The sequence below is a fragment of the Pristiophorus japonicus genome, chromosome 5 (genome assembly GCF_044704955.1).
Source record: "Pristiophorus japonicus isolate sPriJap1 chromosome 5, sPriJap1.hap1, whole genome shotgun sequence".
Lineage (NCBI taxonomy): Eukaryota > Metazoa > Chordata > Chondrichthyes > Pristiophoridae > Pristiophorus > Pristiophorus japonicus.
This window is the reverse complement of record NC_091981.1, coordinates 82,851,828-82,876,985: the sequence shown is the minus strand read 5'-3', so window position 1 is coordinate 82,876,985 and position 25,158 is coordinate 82,851,828.

Here is a 25,158-nt window from a genome sequence, read left to right as displayed (position 1 = left end):
TGTCCTGCAGCATTGAGGAGCTGCAAACACTGAGAAGCACTGCACAGAGGTGCACGGCTGCACCCAGGCTCTCCCATGACTCCCTCCAGATGCTTATGGAGGGAGTCATAGCATGGGTGGAAGGGAACGCCCCAGGACATCAACGCAGCCTGGTGGCACACTGCACAGGAGAGCACAAGCAGGGACTTCGTCAGGTGGACCAGGCTGCAGTGGCACAAAACATTCAATGATCTCAGCAGATCACAAAACATTACTGCAAAGTCACACTCAACCTCATCCTGTTGTGCCACTCATCACATCCCCATCACTCTGCATTCTCTACTCTACCCCTGCACATCCTTTCTCCTTTTGCACCTCCACTCATCCCACTCTCTCTCTCTCTCCATATCTATATTATCAGTTCCCCATTTCACTAGCCAGCCTTTACACTTACCCTCATCCTTGTCCAATCAAAGCAACGAACAACACACATGGGTAGGCATTTGGGTCCTTTAGCCAATATTCATGTACAGTTAATGTTGCTGTATTGTCAAACATTGCAATCTTTATTTTCAGCACGTTGCATTCTTGGGCAGGTTTGTGAGCACCTTTGGAAGTGGCTCAGTGAGTTGTAGTGAATGGTCAGACATAAGTGTAACCCTCACAATGGTAATGAGTGTGAAAGGGTTGATATTGCAAGGATGCTTTATGGAGCTGGTGTGGGGTGGTGCCAACCTGGTGCATCATGTGGTAGTCAGGGTGTACAGCATGAAGTGAAGTAAATGTGGCCATGTGAGGCCATCACTGGCCTCCAAGGCAGAACTGTGGTGAGGTGCTGATGTCCTGTGTACTGTGCAGCATCAGGTGATTGCAGAGAAGATTGGTGTTGTTGGCAGTGATGCTGGTGTGTTTAGTGATGTTGGTGTTGGGGCTGATTGTGGTGGAATTCTGAGGACCAAGATGAGATTCTTTTCAAGGGCACCGATGCTGCTGGAATAGATGGCAGGTGAGGTTGAGATGACAGAAGCGCCCTGTCAATGGTGTGAGAGGTTCCTGCAAGGAGGTGACAGTGAATGGAGAGTTCACTGCAAACACTTCCAAAGTGCATACAGCTCAAAAGTCTCTTCCAAATCCTGAAGGCATCAGCTTCTGACATTGGAAAGTGAACAACTGTGAAATGGTAGCTTTTATACCACTTTTGCAGCTGGCAACTAGCCAAAGCAATAGTCACTGAGAACTCGACTCCACTTACCTGGCATGAAACCTGAGGGATGGCAAAGCCATCAAAAGGTTGGTAAAATTGTAAGTGCCCACTTGTAAGCCTCTTAACTAGCATTTAAAGACTTTTTAATGATGTTAATTACCTGTCCCACCGCTAGCTGTCGTGTCTGCTCTCCGAACACTGACCTGACAGCTGAGAAACTATTCAGAGCCGCATCTCGACCCGCTGTCAATCAAAGCCATTTTGACAGCGGGCCCACCTCTAAACCCGCACTCTCAGCACTGGGAAGATTCCAGCCCTTGTGTGCTGACGGACATACTACTGATTGCAAGGAGATGGGGTCAGAGTAGTAGATCCCAGAAAAGGGTGCAGTAGTTTGTATCCCCCTTGGCCTGCAGCATGACAGGGAGAATGAGCAGAGGTGAGACAGAGCCAGACAAGATGCTAGAAGAGGCAGGAGGACGGGGGGAAGAAGGCCTCTCGGAAGGAGGCCATATCCACCCAGGGTTTTAAGAATATAAGAATGTAAGAAATAGGAGCAGGAGTAGGCCATTTGGCCCCTCGAGCCTGCTCCGCCATTCAATAAGATCATGACTGATCTGATCATGGACTCAGCTCCACTTCTCTGCCAGCTCCCCATAACCCTATACTCCCTTATCGCTCAAAAATATGTCTATCTCAGCCTTAAATATATTCAATGACCCAGCCTCCACAGCGCTCTGGGGCAGAGAATTCCATAAATTTACAAACCTTTGAGAGAAGAAATGTCTCCTCATATCAGTTTTAAATGGGCGGTCCCTTATTCTAAGACTATTTCCCCTAGTTTTAGTTTCCCCTATGAGTGGAAATATCCTTTCTGCATCCACCCTGTTCAGCCTCCTCATTACTTATACATTTCAATAAGATCTTCTCTCATTCTTCTGAACTCCAATGTGTATAGGCCCACCTACACAACCTATCCTCATAAGTCAACCCCCTCATCTCCGGAATCAACTGAGTGAACCTTCTCTGAATGCAAGTATATCCTTCCTTAAATATGGAGACCAAACTGTATGCAGTATTGTAGGTGTGGTCTCACCTATACCCTGTATAGTTGTAGCAGGACTTCTCTGCTTTTGTACTCTATCCTCATTGCAATAAAGGCCAACATTCCATTTGCCTTCCTGATTACTTGCTGTTCCTTAATACTAACTTTTTGTGTTTCATGCACATGGACACCAAGGTCTCTCTGTACTGCAGCATATTGCAATTTTTCTCCATTTAAATTATAATTTGCTTTTCTATTATTTCTGCCAAAGTGGATAACCTCACATTTTCCCACATCAAACTCCATCTGCCAAAATTTTGCACGCTCACTTAGCCTGTCTATATCCCTTTGCATATTTTTTGTGTCTTCCTCACAATTTGCTTTCCCACCCATCTTTGTATCATCAGCAAACTTGCCTACATTATACTTGGTCCCTTCATCCAAATCATTAATATAGGTTGTAAATACTTGAGGACCCAGCACCAATCCCTGCGGTACCCCACTAGCCAACCCAAGAATGACCCATTTATCCCGACTCTCTGTTTTCTGTTAGTTAGCCAATCCTCTATCCCCAATCCCATGAGCTTTTATCTTGTGCAATAACCTCTTATGTGGCACTTTATTGAATGTTTTCTGGAAATCCAAATACACCACATCCACTGGTTGCCCCTTATCCACCCTGCTCATTACATCCTCAAAGAACTTCAGGGAGCAATTCTCCCACCTCAACCTCAGCTTGGAGCAGAGCATGTGATGTCTCCATTTTGTTAAAGAGGTCATCACTGACATCTCCCACCTGCTGCAGGCAGACCTGCAGCCTCAGTTCAGGGTGAGAGCAGCATTGCCAAGGACTATAAAGGTGACCCTGGCCTTGAACCTCTTCACGTCAGTCTCTTTCCAAGCTGGGGCAGGTAAGATCTATAACATCTCCCAGTTCGCCATCCACTCCTGTATAAAGGTGGTGAGTGAGGCTCGCTATACATATCATTCATTCTCTCTTGCCAGACAGAGCGAGCATGTGGCTTCGCCAGGATAGCAGGCTTCGCCATGGTGCAGAGTGCCATTGACTGCACTCATGTCGTTTTGCGGGCGCCGCATCTCAATTCAGATATATGGCAACCGAAGGGATTCCACTCCCTAAAGAGCAGCTCTGGGCCTAGTAGGCACAGTGTAGGACTGATGCACCTCAGCATGGACAGCAGCAGTCTGGGCTGGCTGTCTGTCAGGCAACAGCAGGGATATTGGAGGAGTGGCAGTGGTGGGAGGACGAATGCTCTCATCCCGAAAGAGGACAGAAGGTTCGTCCTCCATGAAGCTACTGACACTCCCCCAGGGCATCACGTCAGCAATCCTAGTAATCTGTTGGAAAACAGATTGCTGGGCTGTTGTGACACCCTGCAAGCCCCTTTCAACACTGGTAAATCCAGCCATGATGGCAGCAATCCTTGCTTGTGTGGCAGTAATCTGAGCTTGCATGACTTATGTCTGAGCTTCCATTGCAGCACTCTGACATTGGTTGGCTTTTGCACATGCTGCAATGGAAACTGAGACATCAGCCATCGATGCTGCATGATGGTTGGGTCCACAAATGCGCTAATGAATCTGCCCACCCCCTTCCAAGCTGGAAAGGATGGGCTCCAAGCTCTAAGAAAAGCCCTGTGCAATGTTGGAGCTGGACTCTTCCATGTTCCTTGGCATTGCATTCAGGTTTCTGGCAGGCCTGCCAATGCACCAAGCATTTCATTTTGCATTCACATCAGTTTTGCTCAGATGGCGGCCCCATCAAAGTCCACATCTGAGCCCTGTGCAGCAGAACTCGTGTGTGACCTCACCCTTCTGGCAGTGGCACCTGTGCTAACCTTTCACCCTGACCTGACTGTAGCCCACTCTTGCCCGGTGACTCACCACCATCTCTCAGCTACCTTCTAATGTTCGCACAGTGGCAGTGTCTGCGAAAGTCAGATCAAGTGACGGTGCTTCTTCTTCATCATCATTCTCCTCTTCCTCTTCCTTTTGCACCACTGCCTGGCCAGGTTGCATGTCTTGAATCTCCAAAATGAGAAAAGCGCAAGTGTAGGGCTGTGGTGAGGGGAAGGGGGGGAAGCAAGAGGTTCATGCTTATACCATCTGCAGCTTATGAGTCAGAAGAGATTGTGGGATGAAGGGAAATGGGATGTCAGAAGGAGGATTAGATATGAGCATACTGTTATCGACAATGGTTTCAGCCCCACCGCTGGCTACTGCCTCAGTCTCATTATGACGAGTACCATCTCCGCAAGTGGAGTCAGGATATGGAGATATGTCTGTCCCCCTCCAGTTAACTGTTGCTGCCTACGATTGTATGCATTTTGTCATGCAAAAGAAAAGGCTTTGTGTCAGTGAGTGTGGTGCAATCTGTTGGGTGATGTGGCTGTCATGGTTGAATAGCTGGCAGTGTGTACAAGCTGTGAGATGTGTTTGTGAGGCTTGCAGCAGTGCTAAGTACGTGAGGGTGAGATGGAGCTTATGAATGTGAGGTATGAGTCGTCGTTGTTAGTAGGTGAGTAATGGGGATGTGGTGAATTTATCAGTGTGTGAGGCTCGTGGTGCAGTTTGTGGGATTGGCATTTGATGATGAATTCACTGACCTTAACCACTCATGTAAGATCAATAGAGCAGTCAGTCGAGGAGGCGGGAGCTCGGCGCAGCGCGAGTCCGGGGTCGTCAGAGAGGCCTATAAAGGCCAACGGGAGTCAAGCAGTTCGAGCAGTCAGTCGAGGAGGCGGGAGCTCGGAGCAGCGTGAGTCCGGGATCGTCAGAGAGGCCTATAAAGGCCAACGGGAGTCGAGCAGTTCGAGCAGTCAGTCGAGGAGGCGGGAGCTCGGAGCAGCGTGAGTCCGGGATTGTCGGAGAGGCCTATAAAGGCCAACGGGAGTTGAGCAGTTCGAGCAGTCAGTCGAGGAGGCGGGAGTCAGAGCAGCACGAGTCCGGGGTCGTTGGAGAGGCCAGCTGGTGCTGCTGGGAGAGAAGGCAAAAAAGAAGTAGAAAGAAATCGAAAGGTGACGTCACAGCCAAGGGGTAAGTGATTGGTGAGTAGTTTTTCTTTTTTCTTTTTTCTTTTCTGTATCAATAAGCAACCTTTAGCATTGTTGTTGCCAATTTAAGTTTATCAAAGGGTTAAGTCATGGCAGGAGAGCTCGGACACGTGTTATGCTCCTCCTGTACGATGTGGGAACTCAGGGACGCTTCCGGTGTCCCTGACGACTACATGTGCGGGAAGTGTATCTGCCTTCAGTTCCTGACAGACCGCATTGCAGAACTGTAGCTGCGGGTGGATTCACTCTGGAGCATGCACGATGCTGAGAATGACGTGAATAGCACATTTAGCGAGTTGGTCTTACTGCAGGAAAAGGGTACACAGCAAGATAGGGAATGGAAGACCAACAGGAAAAGCAGTGCAAGGAAGGTAGTGCAGGGGTTCCCTGCGTTCATCCGCCTGCAAAACAGATACACCGCTTTGGGTACTGTTGAGGGGGATGACTCATCAGGGGAGTGCAGCAGCAACCAAGTTCATGGCACCGTGGGTGGCTCTGCTGCACAGGAGGGCAGGAAAAAGAATGGGAGAGCGATAGTGATAGGGGAATCTATAGACGTTTCTGCGGCCGCAACCGAAACTCCAGGATGGTATGTTGCCTCCCTGGTGCAAGGATCAAGGATGTCTCAGAGCGGGTGCAGGGCATTCTAAAAAGGGAGGGTGAACAGGCAGTTGTCGTGGTGCATATAGGTACCAATGACATCGGTAAAAAACGGGATGAGGTCCTACGAGACGAATTTAGGGAGCTAGGAGTTAAATTAAAAATTGGACCTCAAAAGTAGTAATCTCAGGATTGCTACCAGTGCCACGTGCTAGTCAGAGTAGGAATCGCAGGATAGCTCAGATGAATACGTGGCTTGAGCAGTGGTGCAGAAGGGAGGGATTCAAATTTCTGGGGCATTGGAACCGGTTCTGGGGGAGCTGGGACCAGTACAAACCGGATGGTCTGCACCTGGGCAGGATCAGAACCAATGTCCTAGGGGCAGTGTTTGCTCGTGCTGTTGGGGAGGAGTTAACCTAATATGGCAGGGGGATGGGAACCTATGCAGGGAGACAGAGGGAAATAAAATGGAGTCAGAAGCAAAAGGTAGAAAGGAGAATAGTAAAAGTGGAGGGCAGAGAAACACAAGGCAAAGAACAAAAAGGGCCACATTACAGCAAAATTCTAAAGGGGCAAAGTGTGTTAAGGCAAGCCTGAAGGCTCTGTCCCTCAATGCGTGGAGTATTCGGAACAAGGTGGACGAATTAACTGCGCAGATAGCAGTTAACGGACACGATGTGATTGGCATCACGGAGACATGGCTCCAGGGTGACCAAGGCTGGGAACTCAACATCCAAGGGTATTCAGCATTTAGGAAGGATAGACAGAAAGGAAAAGGAGGCGGGGTGGCGTTGCTGGTTAAAGAGGAAGTTAATGCAATTGTAAGGAAGGACATTAGCTTGGATGATGTGGAATCGATATGGGTGGAGTTACGGAATATCAAAGGGCAGAAAACGCTAATGGGAGTTGTGTACAGGCCACCAAATAGTAGTAGTGAGATTGGGGGCAGCATTAAACAAGAAATAAGGGATGTGTGATGTGTGGCATAAAGATACAGCAGTAATCATGGGCGACTTTAATCTACATATTGATTGGGCTAATCTAACTGGTAGCAATGCGGTGGAGGAGGATTTCCTGGAGTGTATTAGGGATGGTTTTCAAGACCAATATGTCTAGGAACCAACCAGAGAGCTGGCCATCCTAAACTGGGTGATGTGTGATGAGAAGGGACTAATTAGCAATCTTGTTGTGTTAGGCCCCTTGGGGAAGAGTGACCATAATATGGTAGAATTCTTTATTAAGATGGAGAGTGACAAAGTTAATTTTGAAACTAGGGTCCTGAACTTAAGGAAAGGTAAATTTGACGGTATGAGGCGCGAATTGGCTAGATTAGACTGGCAAATAATACTTAAAGGGTTGACGGTGGATAGGCAATGGCAAACCTTTAAAGATCATATGGATGAACTTCAACAATCGGACATCCCTGTCTGGAGTAAACATAAAACGGGAAAGGTGGCTCAACCGTGGCTAACAAGGGAAATTAAGGCTAGTGTTAAATCCAAGGAAGAGGCATATAAATTAGCCAGAAAAAGCAGCAAACCTGAGGACTGGGAGAAATGTAGAATTCAGCAGAGGAGGACAAAGAGTTTAATTAAGAAGGGGAAAATAGAGTACGAGAGGAAGCTTGCAGGGAACATAAAAACTGACTGCAAAAGCTTCTATAGATATGTGAAGAGAAAAAGATTGGTGAAGACAAATGTAGGTCCCTTGCAGTCGGATTCAGGTGAATTTATAATGGAGAACAAAGAAATGGCAGACCAATTGAACAAATACTTTGGTTCTGTCTTCACGAAGGAAGACACAAGTAACCTTCAGGATGTACTAGGGGACCGAGGATCTAGTGAGAAGGAGGAACTGAAGGATATCCTTATTAGGCGGGAAATTGTGTTAGGGAAATTGATGGGATTGAAGGCCGGGGCCTGATAGTCTACATCCCAGAGTACTGAAGGAAGTGGCCCTAGAAATAGTGAATGCATTGGTGATCATTTTCCAACAGTCTATCGACTCTGGATCAGTGCCTATGGAGTGGAGGGTAGCTAATGTAACACCACTATTTAAAAAAGGAGGAAGATAGAAAATGGGTAATTATAGACTGGTTAGCCTGACATCAGTAGTGGGGAAAATGTTGGAATCAATTATTAAGGATGAAATAGCAGCGCATTTGGAAAGCAGTGACAGGATCAGTCCAAGTCAGCATAGATTTATGAAAGGGAAATCATGCTTGACAAATCTTCTGGAATTTTTTGAGGATGTAACTAGTAGAGTGGACAAGGGAGAACCAGTGGATGTGGTGTATTTGGACTTTCAATAGGCCTTTGACAAGGTCCCACATAAGAGATTGGTGTGCAAAATCAAAGCACATGGTATTGGGGGTAATGTACTGGCGTGGATAGAGAATTGGTTGGCAGACAGGAAGAAGAGAGTTGGGATAAACGGCTCCTTTTCGGAATGGGAGGCAATGACTAGTGGAGTGCCGCAGGGCTCAGTGCTGGGACCCCAACTTTTTACAATATACATCAATGATTTGGATGAAGGAATTGAGTGTAATATCTCCAAGTTTGCAGATGACACTAAACTGGGTGGCGGTGTGAGCTGTGAGGAGGATGCTAAGAGGCTGCAGGGTGACTTGGACAGGTTAGGTGAGTGGGCAAATGCATGGCAGATGCAGTATAACGTGGATAAATGTGAGGTTATCCACTTTGGGGGAAAAAAAAGGAAGTCAGAATATTATCTGAATGGCGGCAGATTAGGAAAAGGGGAGGTGCAACGAGACCTGGATGTCATGGTTCATCAATCATTGAAAGTTGGCATGCAGGTACAGCAGGCGGTGAAGAAGGTAAATGGTATGTTGGCCTTCATAGCAAAGGGATTTGAGTATAGGAGCAGGGAAGTCTTACTGCAGTTTTACAGGGCCTTGGTGAGGTCTCACCTGGAATATTGTTTCAGTTTTGGTCTCCTAATCTGAGGAAGGCGTTCTTGCTATTGAGGGAGTGCAGCGAAGGTTCACCAGACTGATTCCAGGGATGGCTGGACTGACATATGAGGAGAGACTGGATCAACTGGGCATTTATACACTGGAGTTTAGAAGGATGAGAGGGGATCTCATAGAAATATATAAGATTCTGACGGGACTGCTTCCATTGACAGCGACAGCTATCTGCTCTCTCCCCGTTTTCAGTGTCTGGCTGGAAGGCCTCCTGGCCCCCTATGGACACAAGACATCTCACCTCCTGTCCAACTCCTGCACTAGGGCCTCGAGTGCTGCATCAGAAAATATGGGAGCCCTCTCTCTGCTATGTTGCACCATCTTCATTGTTAATTACAGGTCACACATTTGTCTACAATGACTTCCAATACCTGATGCAGCCAGAATGCACCTTCCCTTTAAGAAGTGCAGACTTGCTTTCATTGGTCCTCGCATAAATTTGTCCCCTCTACTGAGTGTACAACCACTCAGCATCACATTTAGCACTGGGCTGCATTCCACTGTCATTATAATTAGCAGGCAGCACAAAGTTTGTCGCTGCCTGCATTACTTTGAATGGATACAGGTTAATCACGCATCGCAATCGCCGAGTTTTTTCGGGGACTATCCATTTTTAGCCCAATCTATCTGTCTAAACACAGTCTGGTTCATTCATTATTTTAAACTCCTCTATCAGAGGAATATTATCTAGTTTGAGTTCCATAAAGTACCATTAAGGTCCCTCATAAAAGATTGGTAGATAATATGAAACCTTGTATGACATAAGACGAACTTAAAAATTGGACAGGGGCTTTTGTTCTTCGGATTTAATATTGAGATTGCATATAACCTGTCATATCACATTATTGCAGGTATGCTGCATATATTTATCTGATATGCATTGGCTGCAATTGAGGCCACACCAGGGCCACAATTTTGCCAATGGGTGCGAGTTGGGCACGGGCGGCATCGGTGGTATGTGGGGGACACGCTCCTTGCTCCAGCCCACCCTCTCACAGCAATTTTCCCCTGATTGCGCTTGTTAAACCCACCCTGCGGGGTTCTTGGCCAATTAACAGGAAGCCGGTCTGATGATGTCATCTGATGACACATCATCAGCCGGTTTCCTTAAAGGGACCATGTCCACATTGATTTTGACAGTTCTTCTGTCAATGTTCTGCAACATTGAGGTGCTGCAAACACTAACAAGCATTGCACAAAGGGGCACAGCTGCAACCAGGCTCTCCCATGACTCCCTCCAGATGTTTATGGCGGGAATCACATTACACTGGAGGCTCTCTTCCCTTCCAATGGACGGAAGAGAGCTCTCCAGGACATCAATGCAGCCTGGTTGCACATTGCACAGGAGGGCACAAGCAGAGATGTCATCAGGAGGACCAGGCTACAGTGACATAAACCATTCAATGATCTCAGTAGATCATGAAACGTTACTGCAAAGCCACACTCAACCTCATTCTGCTGTGCTGCTCATCACATCCCCATCACTCTGCATTCCCTACCCTACTCCTGCATATCTTTACTCACACCAACTGACCTTGCACTTGCACCTCCACCCATCCTTGTCTCTCTCAATCTATATTATCACTTCCATATCTCACTAGCCACCCCTCACACTTACCCTCATCCTTGTCCAATCATACCAACTAACAACAACAAGGGTAGGCACTTGGGTGCTTTAGCCAAAGTTCATGTAGAATTTCTGATAATGTGTTGTCAAACATTGAAATCTTTATCTTGAACACTTTGTGTTCTTGGACAGATTTGTGTGCATGTTTGGAAGTGGCTTAGTGAGTTGTAGTGAGTGATCAGACATAAGGGTACCCTGCACAATGGTGATAAGTGTGAAAGGAATGACTTGGGCATTGCAGGGATGGGTTATGGTGCTGGTGTGGGGTGGTGCCAACCTGCCACATCATGTGAAGTAAATGTAGCCATGGTGACGCTATCCCTGGCCTCCCGAGCAGCAATGTGGTCAAGTGCTGATGGCCTGTGTCTTGTTCAGCATCAGGTGATTACGCAGAGATTGGTGTTGTTGTTGGTGATGCTGGTGTGCCTGGTAATGTTGGTGTTGGGGCTGATCATTGTGGAATTCTGAGGACCAAGGTGAGATTTTGACAAGGGCACCGATGCTACTGGAATAGATGGCAGGTGAGGTTGAAATGACAGAAGCGATCTGTCAGTGGTGTGAGAGGTCGCTCCAAGGAAGTGGCAGTGAATAGAGAGTATACTACAAACACTTCCAATCTGCATACAGCTCAAAAGTTTCTTCAATTCATGAAGGCTTCATCTTCTGACATTGGAAAGTGAATAGCTGTGAACAGGTAGTTGTATACCAATTCTGCAGCTGTCAACTTGCCAAAGCAATAGAGAGTCACTGAGAACACGACTCCTCTGACCTGGCATGTCCCCCGAGGGACGGCAAACCCATCAAAAAGTTGTTAAAATTGTAAGTGCCCACTTTAATCCTCTTAAGTAGCATTCAACTACCTGTTAATGACCTTAATTAACTGACCCGCCGCTTGCTGTTGGATCTGTGATCCGCACGCAGACTTGATGGGTCAGAAACTCACACGGAGGCAGGTTTAGAGTGGGATCTCGACCCGCTGTCAATCAGGGCCATTTTGACAGTGGCCCACCTCCAAACCTGCAATTGCAGGGCTGGGAAGGTTCCAGCCCAGGTGTGTGGACCTGGCAAGATTTCCTCACGAGTAAAATGTCTAAGCTCCAGGAAGTTACAAATTTACACAAAAAGGCAGTGCTCTAAGGAACCCAGTGTTGGTCTAAGATTAAAATCATTACACTCTCTCACCCTGGTCAGTGCTCCTGGTACCCTCATCTCCGTTCCCTTAAGTCCAAGGGATGCAGGCTTGAATATCTTTGGCGGACAACTGGCCTAACCAGCTAATACCAGATTTGGCTAGATCATGTAAAGCATGACCGATCTTGCTCCCCATCACTAAAACTGTCCACTATTCTAAGATCATCCAGAACAGCAAAAATAACACCAGGCTTCTCTTCTCCTCTGGTACTGTCCCACTTTCCTTCAAATCTGCCATTATCACCCCTCTCCTCAAAAAACCTACCCTTGACCGCTCCGCCCTTGCAAACTAACGTCCCATCTCCAATGTCCCTTTCCTCTCCAAAGTCCTTGAACATGCTGTCGACTCCAAAATCCGTGCCCATCTTTCCCAGAATTCCTTGTTTGAATCCCTCCAATCAGGCTTCCGCCCTACCACAGCACTGAAACGGTTATTAACAAGGTCACAAATGACATCCTAATTAACTGCGACAAAGGTAAACCATCCCTTCTCATCCGTCTGGCCCTGTCTGCTGCCTTTGATACGGTTGACCACAAAATTCTGCTCCAAATCCTCACCACCGTTGTCAAGCTGGAAGGGACTGCACTTGCCTGGTTTCATTTCTATCTTTCCATCCGTAACCATAGAATCACCTGCAATGGCTTTCTTCCCCATCCCACACTGTCACCTCTAGTGTCCCCAAGGATCTATCCTTGTCCCCCTCCTATTTCTAATCTTCGTGCTGCCCCTTGGTGACATCATCCATCAACATAACGTGAGTTTTCACATGTGTGCTGATGATACCCAGCTCTACCTCCACTCCACCTCCCTCGAACACTCGATGATCTCTATACTATCAGATTGCTTGTCCGACATCCAGCACTGCATGAGTAGCAATTTCCTCCAATTAAATATCACGAAGACCAAAGCCATTGTCTTCGGTTCACACCACAAACTCCTTTCCCGTTCCACTGATTCGATCTCTCTCCCCAGCAACTGTCGAAGGCTGACCGAGTCTGTTCGCAACCTTGGTGTCATATTTGATCACAAATTGAACTTCCATTCTATCACTAAGACGGCTCATTTCCACCTTTGTAATATCGCCCGTCTCTGCCCTTACCTCAACTTATCCGCTGCTCGAACCTTCATCTATGCCCTTATCACCTCTAGACTTGGCTATTCCAATGCACTCCTGGCTGGCCTCCCTAATTCTACCCTATGTAAAGATGAGGTAATTCAAAACTCTGCTAACTCGCACCAAGTCCCGCTCACCCATCTCCCCTGTGTTTGCTGATCTACATTGGCTCCCAGTTAAGCAATGGTTCGATTTTAAAATTCTCATCCTGGTTTTCAAAATCCCTCCATGGCCTCGCCCCTCATCTTTGTAATCTTTTCTAGCCTTATAATCCCCCTAGACTTCTGCAGGAATGCATATGGCAGAATGTACATGCCTGCAGCTGCACGACCTCAGATGACTCAGAGTCTGCTATCAAGTGTGAATGCGAGGCAATTAACACCTTGTTGGCGCTGCGAAGGTGATCATCGAGCCCATCAATGTTGCTTCAAATACTATGCGTGCAAAGGCTGTGGAACAATGGGGCACCTCCAGCGAATGTGCAGACAAGCTGCAAACCACCACGTTGCAGAGGAAGACCGATGCATGGCGGATCAAACTGAACTAGAGACTCGAACCGAGGAGGCAGAAGTTACGGGGTACACACCTTCACCACGAAATGTCCACCGATCATGTTAAAGGTTGAACTGAATGGAATTCCAGTATCCATGGAATTGGACACTGGTGTGAGTCAGTCTATCATGAGCAAAAAGGCCTTCGAGAGGCTGTGGTGCAACAAAGCACAAAGGCCCAAGCTGAACCCTATTCATACCAAGCTGAGAACTTACACTAAAGAGCTGATCCCTGTAATTGGCAGTGCAGCAATAAAAGTCTCCTATGCAGGAACTTCCACTATGGATTGTACCAGGAGATGACCCCACACTAATCAGCAGAAGCTGGCTGGGAAAAACTCGGCTGGAACTGTGATGATATCTGAGCACTTTAGTCCCATCACCGACGCCTCATGTGCCCAGGTTTTGAGCAAGTTCCCGTCGTTGTTTGAGCCAGGCATCGGAAATTTCTCTGGGGCGAAGGTGCAGATCCACTTGGTTCCCAGTACATGATCCATCCATCACAAGACACATGTGGTGCCATACATGAAGCGAGAGAAAGTGGAGATCAAGCTGGACAGGCTGCAATGAGAGCGCATCATCGCGCCGGTTAAGTTCAACAAGTGGGCCAGTCCGACTGTTACGGTTCTCAAGAGCGATGGCACGGTCAGAATTTGTGGATACTATAAAGTAACAATTAACCATTTTTCGCTGCAGGACCAGTGCCCGCTACCCAAGGCAGACGACCTATTTGCGACGCTGGCAGGAGGGAAGACGTTCACCAAGTTGGACTTGACCTCGGCCTACATGATGCAGGAGCTGGCGGAATCTTCAAAAGGCCTCACCTGCATCAACACGCACAAAGGTCTGTTCATCTACAATTGATGCCCGTTTGGGATTCGATCGGCCGCGGCTATTTTTCAAAGGAACATGGAGAGTCTGCTAAAGTTGGTTCCGCGCACCGTGATTTTCCATAAAATATTTCCGTGAAATATTGATCACAGATCGGGACACCATCGAACACGTGCAGAAACTGGAAGAGGTTCTGAGTCCGCTAGATCGTGTGGGACTCAGGTTGAAACGCTCAAAGTATGTTTTCCTGGTGCCAGAGTTTGAGTTCTTCGGGAGAAGAATCGCGGCAGACGGCATCAGACCCACCAACGCCAAGACGGAGGCTATCAAGAATGCGCCAAGACCACAGAACATGACGGAGCTGCGGTCATTACTGGTACTTCTCAATTATTTTGGTAAATTCCTACCCAGGTTAAGTACCTTGCTAGAACCTCTACATGTGTTGCTACGCAAGGGAGATGACTGGGCATGGGGGAAATCGCAAGAGACTGCTTTTGAGAAAGCCAGAAATTTGTTATGTTCCAACAAACTGCTTGTTCTGTATGACCCATGTAATCGTTTAGTGCTAGCTTGCGATGCATCTTCATACAGGGTTGGGTGTGTGTTACAACAAGCAATCGAATCGTGAACATTGCAACCGGTCGCTTAGGCCTCCAGGTGTTTGTTCAAGGCCGAAAGGGCTGACAGCATGATTGAAAAAGAAGCTCTGGTATGTGTTTACGGGGTGAAAAAAATGCACCAGTATCTGCTTGGGCTTAAGTTTGAGTTAGAAACTGACCATAAGCCGCTCATATCGCTATTCTCAGAGAGTAAAGGTATTAATACCAGTGCCTCCGCTCGCATCGAAAGATGGGTGCTCACGCTGTCTGCATATAACTATGTAATTCGCCACAGGCTAAACACAGAGAACTGTGCTGATGCTCTCAATCGGCTACCATTGCCCATCACCGGGGTGGAAATGGCACAGCCTGCAGATATGCTCTTGGTGATGGATGCATTTGAAAATGAAAAGTCACCCGTTACGGCCCGCCAGATCAGGACTGGACCAGCCAGGATCTTTTACTGTCCCTTGTAAAAAAAACTGTGTCCTCCATGGGAGCTGGTCCAGCACCCCAGCGGAGATGCATGAAGAGATCAAGCCATTCCAGCGACGCAAGGACAAAATGTCCATACAGGCGGACTGTCTTTTATGAGGTAATCGCGTGCTTTTTCCTAAGAAAGGCAGGGAAACCTTCATACGCGACCTACACAGTACCCATCCAGGCATAGTAATGATGAAAGCTATAGCCAGATCCTAGGTGTGGTGGCCCGGCATCGACTCAGATTTGGAGTCTTGCGTGCGCCAATGCAACACTTGCTCTCAACTGAGCAATGCATCCAGGGAGGCACCGCTAAGTTTGTGGTCATGGCCCTCCAAACCGTGGTCTAGAATCCACGTTGACTTTTCAGGACCATTTCTAGGCAAAATGTTTTTGATTGTTGTGGATGCTTATTCAATATGGATTGAGTGTGTTATAATGTCTGTAAGCACATTCACTGCCATCATCGAAAGCCTACGAGCCATGTTTGCCACGCATGGCGTGCCTGATGTCCTTGTCAGCAACAATGGGCCATGCTTCACCAGCGCTGATTTCAAGGAATTCATGACCCACAATGGGATCAAGCACATCACATCTGCCCTGTTCAAGCCCGCATCTAACGGCCAGGCAGAACGGGCAGTCCAAACCATCAAGCAAAGCTTGAACTACGTATCGGAAGGCTCCCTGCAGACACGCCTGTCCCGAGTCCTGCTCAGCTACCGTACAAGATCCTACTCACTCACCGGGGTTCCCCCTGCCGAACTGCTCATGAAAAGGGCACTCAAAACAAGGCTCTCTCTAGTCCATCCTGATCTCCATGATCATGTCGAGGGCAGGCAACGAAGCATGTACCACGATCGCACAAATTTGTCACGCGATATTGAAGTCAATGACCCTGTATTTGTATTCAACTATGGACATGGTCGCAAATGGCCTGCTGGCACTGTCGTAGCCAAAGAAAGGAGTAGGATGTTTGAGGTCAAACTTGCAAATGGACTAACTTGCAGAAAGCATTTGGACCAAACCAAACAGTGATTCACAGACAGCCACGAGCAACCTGAAGAGGACACCACCAACTTCGACCCTCCGACATCACGATTGACCATGAAGCTGAACTCATCATCCCCAACAGCCCAGCAAGGCCAGCTGCACAGCAGCCCAGCGAAGGCCCAACCAACTCACCTGCACCTGTGTTTGTACCGAGACGATCAACTAGGGAGCGGAAAGCCCCAGGTCGTCTCACCCTGTAAATAAGTGTACTATTGACTTTGGGAGGGAGTGATGTTATGTATGCAACACCTTGTAACCAGCATTCTACTACCACCAGAGGGCGCATCTGTTGGAGTCTCAAGGGATCCCAGCATCCCTTGGGAGCACTGCATATAAGCAGGCCTCCCATGCTGTGCCAACACTTTGGAGTCAGAATAAAGAGACTAAGGTCACACTTACTCAAGTCTACAGTACTCAGTCACATTTTTTTATTTGAGACATAACAGCAACGATAATTCATTAAAGATTATGTAGCCAAAAAACAAGTTAAATATATTGGTTGATTAAACACCAGAAATGTCAGAAGAATGTTTGAGGGTTCTGGATGACACAGCATGTGGAAAAGAACGTAGAACGGGTATGGAGATTGCGGTGCGAGATTAACCCTCACCCGTACATTGCACAGTAGGCAGCATGGTAACTTCGAGCTGTCTGCTTTTTTATTTGATTGCTGCAAGAAGCCAGTGCTCTCCATGCTGTCCATTCACTGCACGCATCAGCAGGGGGCTTGATATCACAAGTAGCTAGTGCTACTTAAAGGCAACAAGTATCTCTTAAAGTGGAGGTGAATTATGGCTGAAGGAAGTGGTGGGAGTCCTCTGTGAACTGAATTTGTGACGTAAAAGATTGAAAAAATGGCTTAACCTGCGAGAGAGCATGCACCAAGATTTTCTGATAATGTACTGGAGGCCTTGGTAAAAGGTGGAAAAGAGGAGAGATGTCCTGTATCCACAGCGTGGTAGGAAGCCCTCCACCTACATACTCATGAGGCAATGGGAAGAAGTAGCAGCCAAGGTCCAAGACAGGAGTGTTGCTCGTAGGACCTGGATAAAGTGCAGGAAGAAGTTAAATGATCTCACACGATTTATCAGAGTGAGTTCATCTTCAAATGGCACATCCTACCAACTGCACCACTCGCCTTATCAAGTGCTTAATTCATTACACCCCCATCAACCATTTACCAACAATCTCTACAAATCAGTACTCAACCCTAACATTGATATACTTTACCTCACTCTCACACACTTAGCACTGTTTGCAAGCCTCACACCCACAGTTCCCACACATTGGCAGTCATTCAACCATGAAAGCCACATCATCCAAACATATTGCAGGACACTCACTGACATACTTTCCTTTTTCTATCAACTGTTGCTCAGTTGGTAATATCCTCGCCTCTGAGTAAGAAGGTTGTGGGGTCAAGTCTCACTCCAGAGACTTGAACACAAATATTTAGCTGACACTTCAGTGCAGTACTGAGGGTGTGCTGCACTGTCGGAGGTGCCGTCTTTCACATAAGAGGTTAAACTGAGGTCCTGTTTGCTCTCTCAGGTGGATGTAAAAGATCCCATGGTATTATTTTGAAGAAGAGCAGGGAAGTTATCCCTGGTGGCCTGGCTTATATTTATCCCTTAATCAACATCACCAAGAAAAAGATTATCTGGTCATTATCACATTGCTGTTTATGGAAGCTTGCGTTGTACAAATTTGTTGCTGTATTTCCTACATTACAACAGTGACTGCACTTCAAAAAGATCTCCATTGGCTGTAAAGCGCTTTAGGATGTCCTGTGGTCATGAAAGCCACTATATAAATGCGTCTGTTTTTTTGCTCATGGAGAAGGTGGTGTACAACAGCAGGCAGCAGCAATGAACTAGAGGAGGACAAGCGTGCCTGCATGTTTTAACCCTCATGGCAGAGACAGTGCTGGTTACCATGGGAAGGGGCATCACTGAGGTGGTGCTGAAATGATTAATAATAAAGGTCTCTGCATACTGAATCCTCCTGCTCTCATCCCATTTCTCATCAGCCCTCAATCTCTTTAGGCAGACAATCTGCAGATGGTGTAAGCACATACTTCTTACTTTTTCCTCTCCCCTCACAACCTCACCCGTGTCTCTTTATCATTTCAGATACTCAAGAACTGGGACCTTCCCAGTCAGTGGAGGAATAGGAAGAAGACCTTAAACATAAAGAAACACAATCATTCAAACTAACCCTCACATCAACTAGCTTGGAGACTGAAACTACATGTATTTTAACGGCTAGGATAGAGAAAGCATCTGCATGTGATGAGACTCTGGGCACAAGTGCGCAGGAGCCAGGGCAGGGGGGTGTTGTGTAATGATAGAGGATTAATTAGCAATCTTGTTGTGCGAGGCCCCTTGGGGAAGAGTAACCATAATATGGTAGAATTCTTCATTAAGATGGAGAGTGACACAGTTAATTCAGAGACTGGGGTGCTGAACTTAAAGAAAGGTAACTTCGATGGTATGAGATATGAATTGACTAGGATAGACTGGCAAATGATACTTAAAGGTTTGACAATGGATAGGCAATGGCAGACATTTAAAGATCACATGGATGAACTTCAACCATTGTAGATCCCTGTCTGGCATAAAAATAAAATGGGGAAGTTGGCTCAACCGTGGCTAACAAGGGAAATTAGGGATAGTGTTAAAACCAAGAAAGAGGCATATAAATTGGCCAGAAAAAGCAGCAAACCTGAGAACTGGGAGAAATGTAGAATTCAGCAGAGGAGGACAAAGGGTTTAATTAGGAGGGGGAAAATATAGTATGAGGGTAAGCTTGCAGGTAACATAAACACTGACTGCAAAAGCTTCTATAGATATGTGAAGAGAAAAAGATTAGTGAAGACAAATGTAGGTCCCTTGCAGTCAGAATCAGCTGAATTTAGAATGGGGAACAAAGAAATGGCAGACCAACTGAACAAATATTTTGGTTCTGCCTTCACTAAGGAAGACACAAAAAACCTTCTGGAAATACTAGGGGACTGAGGGTCGAGCGAGAAGGAGGAACTGAAGGAAATTTTTATTAGTCAGGAAATTGTGTTCGGAAAATTGATGCGATTGAAGGCCGATAAATCCCCAGGGCCTGATAGTCTGCATTCCAGAGTACTTAAGGAAGTGGCCCTAGAAATAGTGGATGCATTGGTGGTCATTTCCAACATTCTATAGACTCTGAATCAGTTCCCATGGACTGGAGGGTAGCTAATGTAACCCCACTTTAAAAAAAAATGGGAGAGAGAAAACAGGGAATTATAGACCAGTTAGCCTGACATCGGTAGTGGGGAAAATGTTGAAATCAATTATTAAAAATTTAATAGCAGCGCATTTGGAAAGCAGTGACAGGATCGGTCCAAGTCAGCATAGATTTGTGAAAGGGAGATCATGCTTGAAAAATCTAGAATTTTTTGAGGGTGTAACTAGTAGTGTGGACAAGGGAGAACCAGTGGATGTGGTGTATTTGGACTTTCAAAAGGCTTTTGACAAGGACCCACACAGGAGATTAGCATGCAAAATTAAAGCACATGGTATTGGGGGCAATGTATTGATGTGGATAGGGAACTGGTTGGCAGAGAGGAAGCAAAGAATAGGAATAAACGGGTCCTTTTCAGAATGGCAGGCAGTGACTAGTGGGGTACCGCAAGGTTCAGTGCTGGGACACCAGCTATTTACAATATACATTAATGATTTAGACGAAGGAATTGAATGTAATATCTCCAAGTTTTCAGATGACACTAAGCTGGGTGGCAGTGTGAGCTGTGAGGAGGATGCTAAGAGGCTGCAGGGTGACTTGGACAGGTTAGGTGAGTGGGCAAATGCATGGCAGATGCAGTATAATGTAGATAAATGTGAGGTTATCCACTTTGGTGGCAAAAACAGGAAGGTAGAATATTATCTGAATGGTGACAGATTAAGAAAAGGGGAGGCGCAACGAAACCTGGGTGTCATGGTACATCAGTCATTGGAAGTTGGCATGCAGGTACAGCAGGCGGTGAAGAAGGCAAATGGCATGTTGGCCTTCATAGCGAGAGGATTTGAGTAAAGGAGCAGGGAGGTTTTACTGCAGTTGTACAGGGCCTTGGTGAGGCCACACCTTTAACATTGTGTACAGTTTTGGTCTCCTAATCAGAGGAAGGACGTTCTTGCTATTGAGGGGATGCACGAAGGTTCACCAGACTGATTCCCAGGATGGCAGGACTGACATATGAAGAAAGACTGGATCGACTAGGCTTATATTCACTGGAATTTAGAAGAATGAGAGGGGATCTCATAAAAGCATATAACATTCTGACGGGATTGGACAGGTTAGATGCAGGAAGAATGTTCCCGATGTTGGGGAAGTCCAGAACCAGGGGTCACAGTCTAAGGATAAGGGGTAAGCCATTTAGGACCGAGATGAGGAGAAACATCTTCACTCAGCAAACTGTGAACCTGTGGAATTCTCTACCACAGAAATTTGTTGAGGCCAGTTCGTTAGATATATTCAAAAGGGAGTTAGATGTGGCCCTTATGGCTGAAAGGATCAAGTGGCATGGAGAGAAAGCAGGAATGGGTACTGAAGTTGCATGATCAGCCATGATCATATTGAATGGTGGTGCAGGCTTGACGGGCCGAATGGTCTACTCCTGCACCTATTTTCTATGTTTCTATGTTTCTATGAAAGGGCAATGCAGGTACCAGCTTGCTGGAAGCCAAGGTCGCACACCAGTTCTGCAACAGTGGAATCAGACGAGGACTTTGATGGGCCAGGCTACAAAAGAAGGCTGATGGGTGTATACAACCATATGATTGGTGCACATGGACCATGTACAGTAGACACCTCAAGTCGCTGGAGAAATACAATCAAAGTTGTCTCCATGAAATCCTGCTAATCCCCTGGGAGGACAGACACACCAACGTTAGCATCCTCGACCAGGCCAACATCCCCAGTATTGAAGCATTGACTACACTTGATCAGCTCCGCTGGGCAGGCCACATTGTCCGCATGCCAGAAACGAGACTCCCAAAGCAAACGCTCTACTCGGAACTCCTTCAGGTGAACGAGCCAAAGGCGGGCAGAGGAAACATTACAAGGATACCTGATAAAGTGCAACATCCCCACTGACACCTGGGAGTCCCTAGCCAAAGACCACCCTAAGTGGAGGAAGTGTATCCGGGAGGGCACTGAGCACCTCGAGTCTCATCGCTGAGAGCATGCGGAAATCAAGCACAGGCAGCGGAAAGAGCGTGCGGTAAACCAGTCCCATCCATCTTTTCCCACAACAACTATCAGTCCCACCTGTGACAGGGACTGTGGCTCTTGTATTGGACTGTTCAGCCACCTAAGGACTCATTTTTAGAGTGGAAGCAAGTCTTCCTTGATTCCTTGATGATGATGCTGGTGCACTGGAAAGCCCGCCAGAAAACCTGTGTTCAATGTGAAGTTGCATGGAGGAGTCCGGCACCATAAGAACATAAGAAATAGGAACAGGAGTAGGCCATTTGATTACTCGAGACGGCTCTGCAATTCAATAAGATCATGGCTGATCTGATCATGGACTCAGCTCCACTTCCCTGCCCGCTCCCCATAACCCTTTATTCCGTTATTGCTCAAAAATTTGTCTACCTCTGCCTTAGATATATTCAATGACCCAGCCTCCACAGCTCTCTGGGGCAGAGAATTCCATAGATTTACAACTCTCTTAGAGAAGAAATTTCTCCTCATCTCCATTTTAAATGGGCGGCCACTTATTCTGAGACTATGTCGCCTAGTTTTAGTTTCACTTATGAGTGGAAATATCCTCTCTGCATCCACCTTGTCGAGACCCCTCATTATCTTATAAGTTTCAATAAGATCACCTCCCATTCTTCTGAACTCCAATGTGTATAGGCCCAACCTACTCAACCTATCCTCATAAGTCAATCCCCTCATCTCCGGAACCAACCAAGTGAACTTTCTCTGAACAGCCTCCAATGCAAGTATATCCTTCCTTAAATACAGAGACCAAATCTTTACACAATACTCCAGGTGTGGCCTCACCAATACCCTGTACAGTTGTAGCAGGACTTCTCTGCTTTTATACTCTATCCTCCTTGCAGTAAAGGCCAACATTTAATTTGCCTTCCTGATTACTTGCTGTACCTGCATACTAACTGTTTGTGTTTCTTGCACAAGGACCTCCAGGTCTCTCTGTACTGCAGCACGTTGCAATTTTTCTCTATTTAAATTATAATTTGCTTTTCTATTATTTATGCCAAAGTGGATAACCTCACATTTTCCCAAATTATACTCCATCTGCCAAAATTTTGCCCACTGACTTAACCTGTCTATATCCCTTTGCAGATTTTTTGTGTCCTCACAATTTGCTTTCCCACCCATCTTTGTACCAACAAATTTGGCTACATGACACTCGGTCCCTTCACTCAACTTATTAATATAGATTGTAAATAGTTGAGGACCCAGCACCAATCCCTGCGGCACCCCACTAGTCATTGTTTGCCAATAAATGATCCATTTATCCTGACTGTTTTCTGTTAGTCAGCCTATCTTCTATCCATGCTTAATATATTACCCCCAACCCTGTGAGCTTTTATCTTGTGCAGTAACCTCTTATGTGGCACCTTATCGAATGCCTTCTGGAAATTCAAATACACCACATCCACTGGTTCCCCTTCATCCACCCTGCTCGTTACCTCCTCAAAGAACTCCAGCAAATTTGTCAAACATGATTTCCCTTTCATAAAAGAATGCAGATTCTGTTTGATTGAATCATACTTTTCCAAATGTCCCGCTACTGCTTCCTTAATAATGGACTCCAGCATTTTCCCAAAGACAGATGTTAGGCTAACTGATCTATAGTTTCCTGCATTTTGTCTTCCTCCTTTTTTAAATAGGGACGTTCCTTTTGTGGTTTTCCAATCTGCTGGGACCGCCCCAGAATCCAGGGAATTTTGGCAGATTACAACCAATGCATCCACTATCTCTGCAGCCATTTCTCTTAAGACCCTCGGATGGAAGGCATCAGCTCCAGGGGACTTGTCCGCCTTTAGTCCCATTATTTTGCCTAGTACTACTTCATTAGTGATAGTGATTGTAACAAGTTCCCCCTTGATTATCCACTCTTTGGATGTTTTTAGTGTCTTCTACCGTGAAGACCGATACAAAATATTTGTTCAACATCTCTGCCATTTCCCTGTTCGCCATTATTAATTTCCCAGTCTCATCCTCCAGGGGACCAACATTTACTTTAGCTACTCTTTTCCTTTTTATGTACCTGTAGAAACTCTCTTGGGGCGAGACTTTCCACTCACATCGCCCATCTAAGGCCCATCTATCGCCCAAAATGGACCTCTATCACCCATTTTGAGGAAAAAGTGGAAACTAGGCCAGAAAGATCGCCGGAATAATAGGCCCCCAAGTTTTGGCTCACTTTGCTGAACTGATCGCCGAGCTGATCGCCCACACAAGGCCCATCTAAACATTCGGCACATTGCCGCATAAGGCCGGGCTGATGTAAGGCCGAAAACATCGCTGAGAAATAGTTGCTTTTCCTGGGTCTTACAGAAGGGAATGGGCACTGCGGGCACCATTTTGAAGATCGGAGGGAGGGAGGAGACAGCCAAAAAGACATGTTAGATGGTTGTGAGTGATTTATGTGTCCTGCATAGATAGATCTGCTCAGATTTTTAAATATTCTTAATAGTATTACAGTGGATTAGGCATTTTTTATGGAATACATAGAGTAGTTTACTAGATTCATGTTCTTAATTAATTTATAACAATTGAAAATAATTATTGATAGTGATGGGGCCTATGCTTTCTGCGCCATTACTCGTAACTGCTCACAAGCTGGTTCCTGAAAGGATCAATCGCAGAGGTGGCAGAGAAATGCGAAGGTAGGGACAGAGGAAACAGAGGAGCCAAGCGTACAGCCAACGAAGGTACAAAGAAACGCAATCTTACCTCAACTTGACAGAAAACGCATGTCTAAGGAGGCTACGCTTCTGGAAGGAGGTCATCGATGAGATCTGCCAACTCATCAAGGGGTATCTTCAGCCTTCCAGCACCATCAGAACTGCACTGTCCTTTGAGGTTAAGGTTACTGCGGCACTATCCTTCTACTGTAAGGTTCAAAAATCCATGGCCGCATTTGAAACACCGTAAGGATAAGAAAACTAACATGGGATCGTTCCATACACTAAATGAACATTTTTGGCCAAGTAAAAGCAGGCTGGGAAAACGTGTGGGCGGATACAGACATTGTGGAGTCTGGCTCACAAGCGAGACAGAGGCACTGGCCAATGGGGGAAAAGTGCATTCTGGCAGGCCAATCAGGGGTTGAGTCGGGCCTGAAGTGGGGAAATCTTCAACCAATAAAGACTCCCTGGCCCAGTTTGAAAATGATTTCCCCGCCCCCCTCCCCCCGAAATCAAACTACGAATGTGGGCCATCATCTACCTTATTAATATGGACAATAGCTCTGAATCAAAACTATGAATCAAGGCAGGAATGGCCCACTGACTCCCAGGACTATAACAAAGGACCCACAGACTTTTGGGCACCTATGTGCCCCGTAACAATACCCTGGTCCTCACACCTGCGTGTATCTGTGACATCTTCTGATTAAATATTCAAAGCTATCTCCCCGCCCAAACTTACACAATGGACCACCCACTGGGTTTGAGCGCGAAAAGACCAGAACTGAATTGAATACAAATATAGGATACAGAACCACCAGAAAGACAGTTGTGGACCAAAAAGGAGTTGTGGGCAGAGTTCACAGGGGAGGAAAGGTGTGGAGAGGAAAAGACTTTCAGGAGT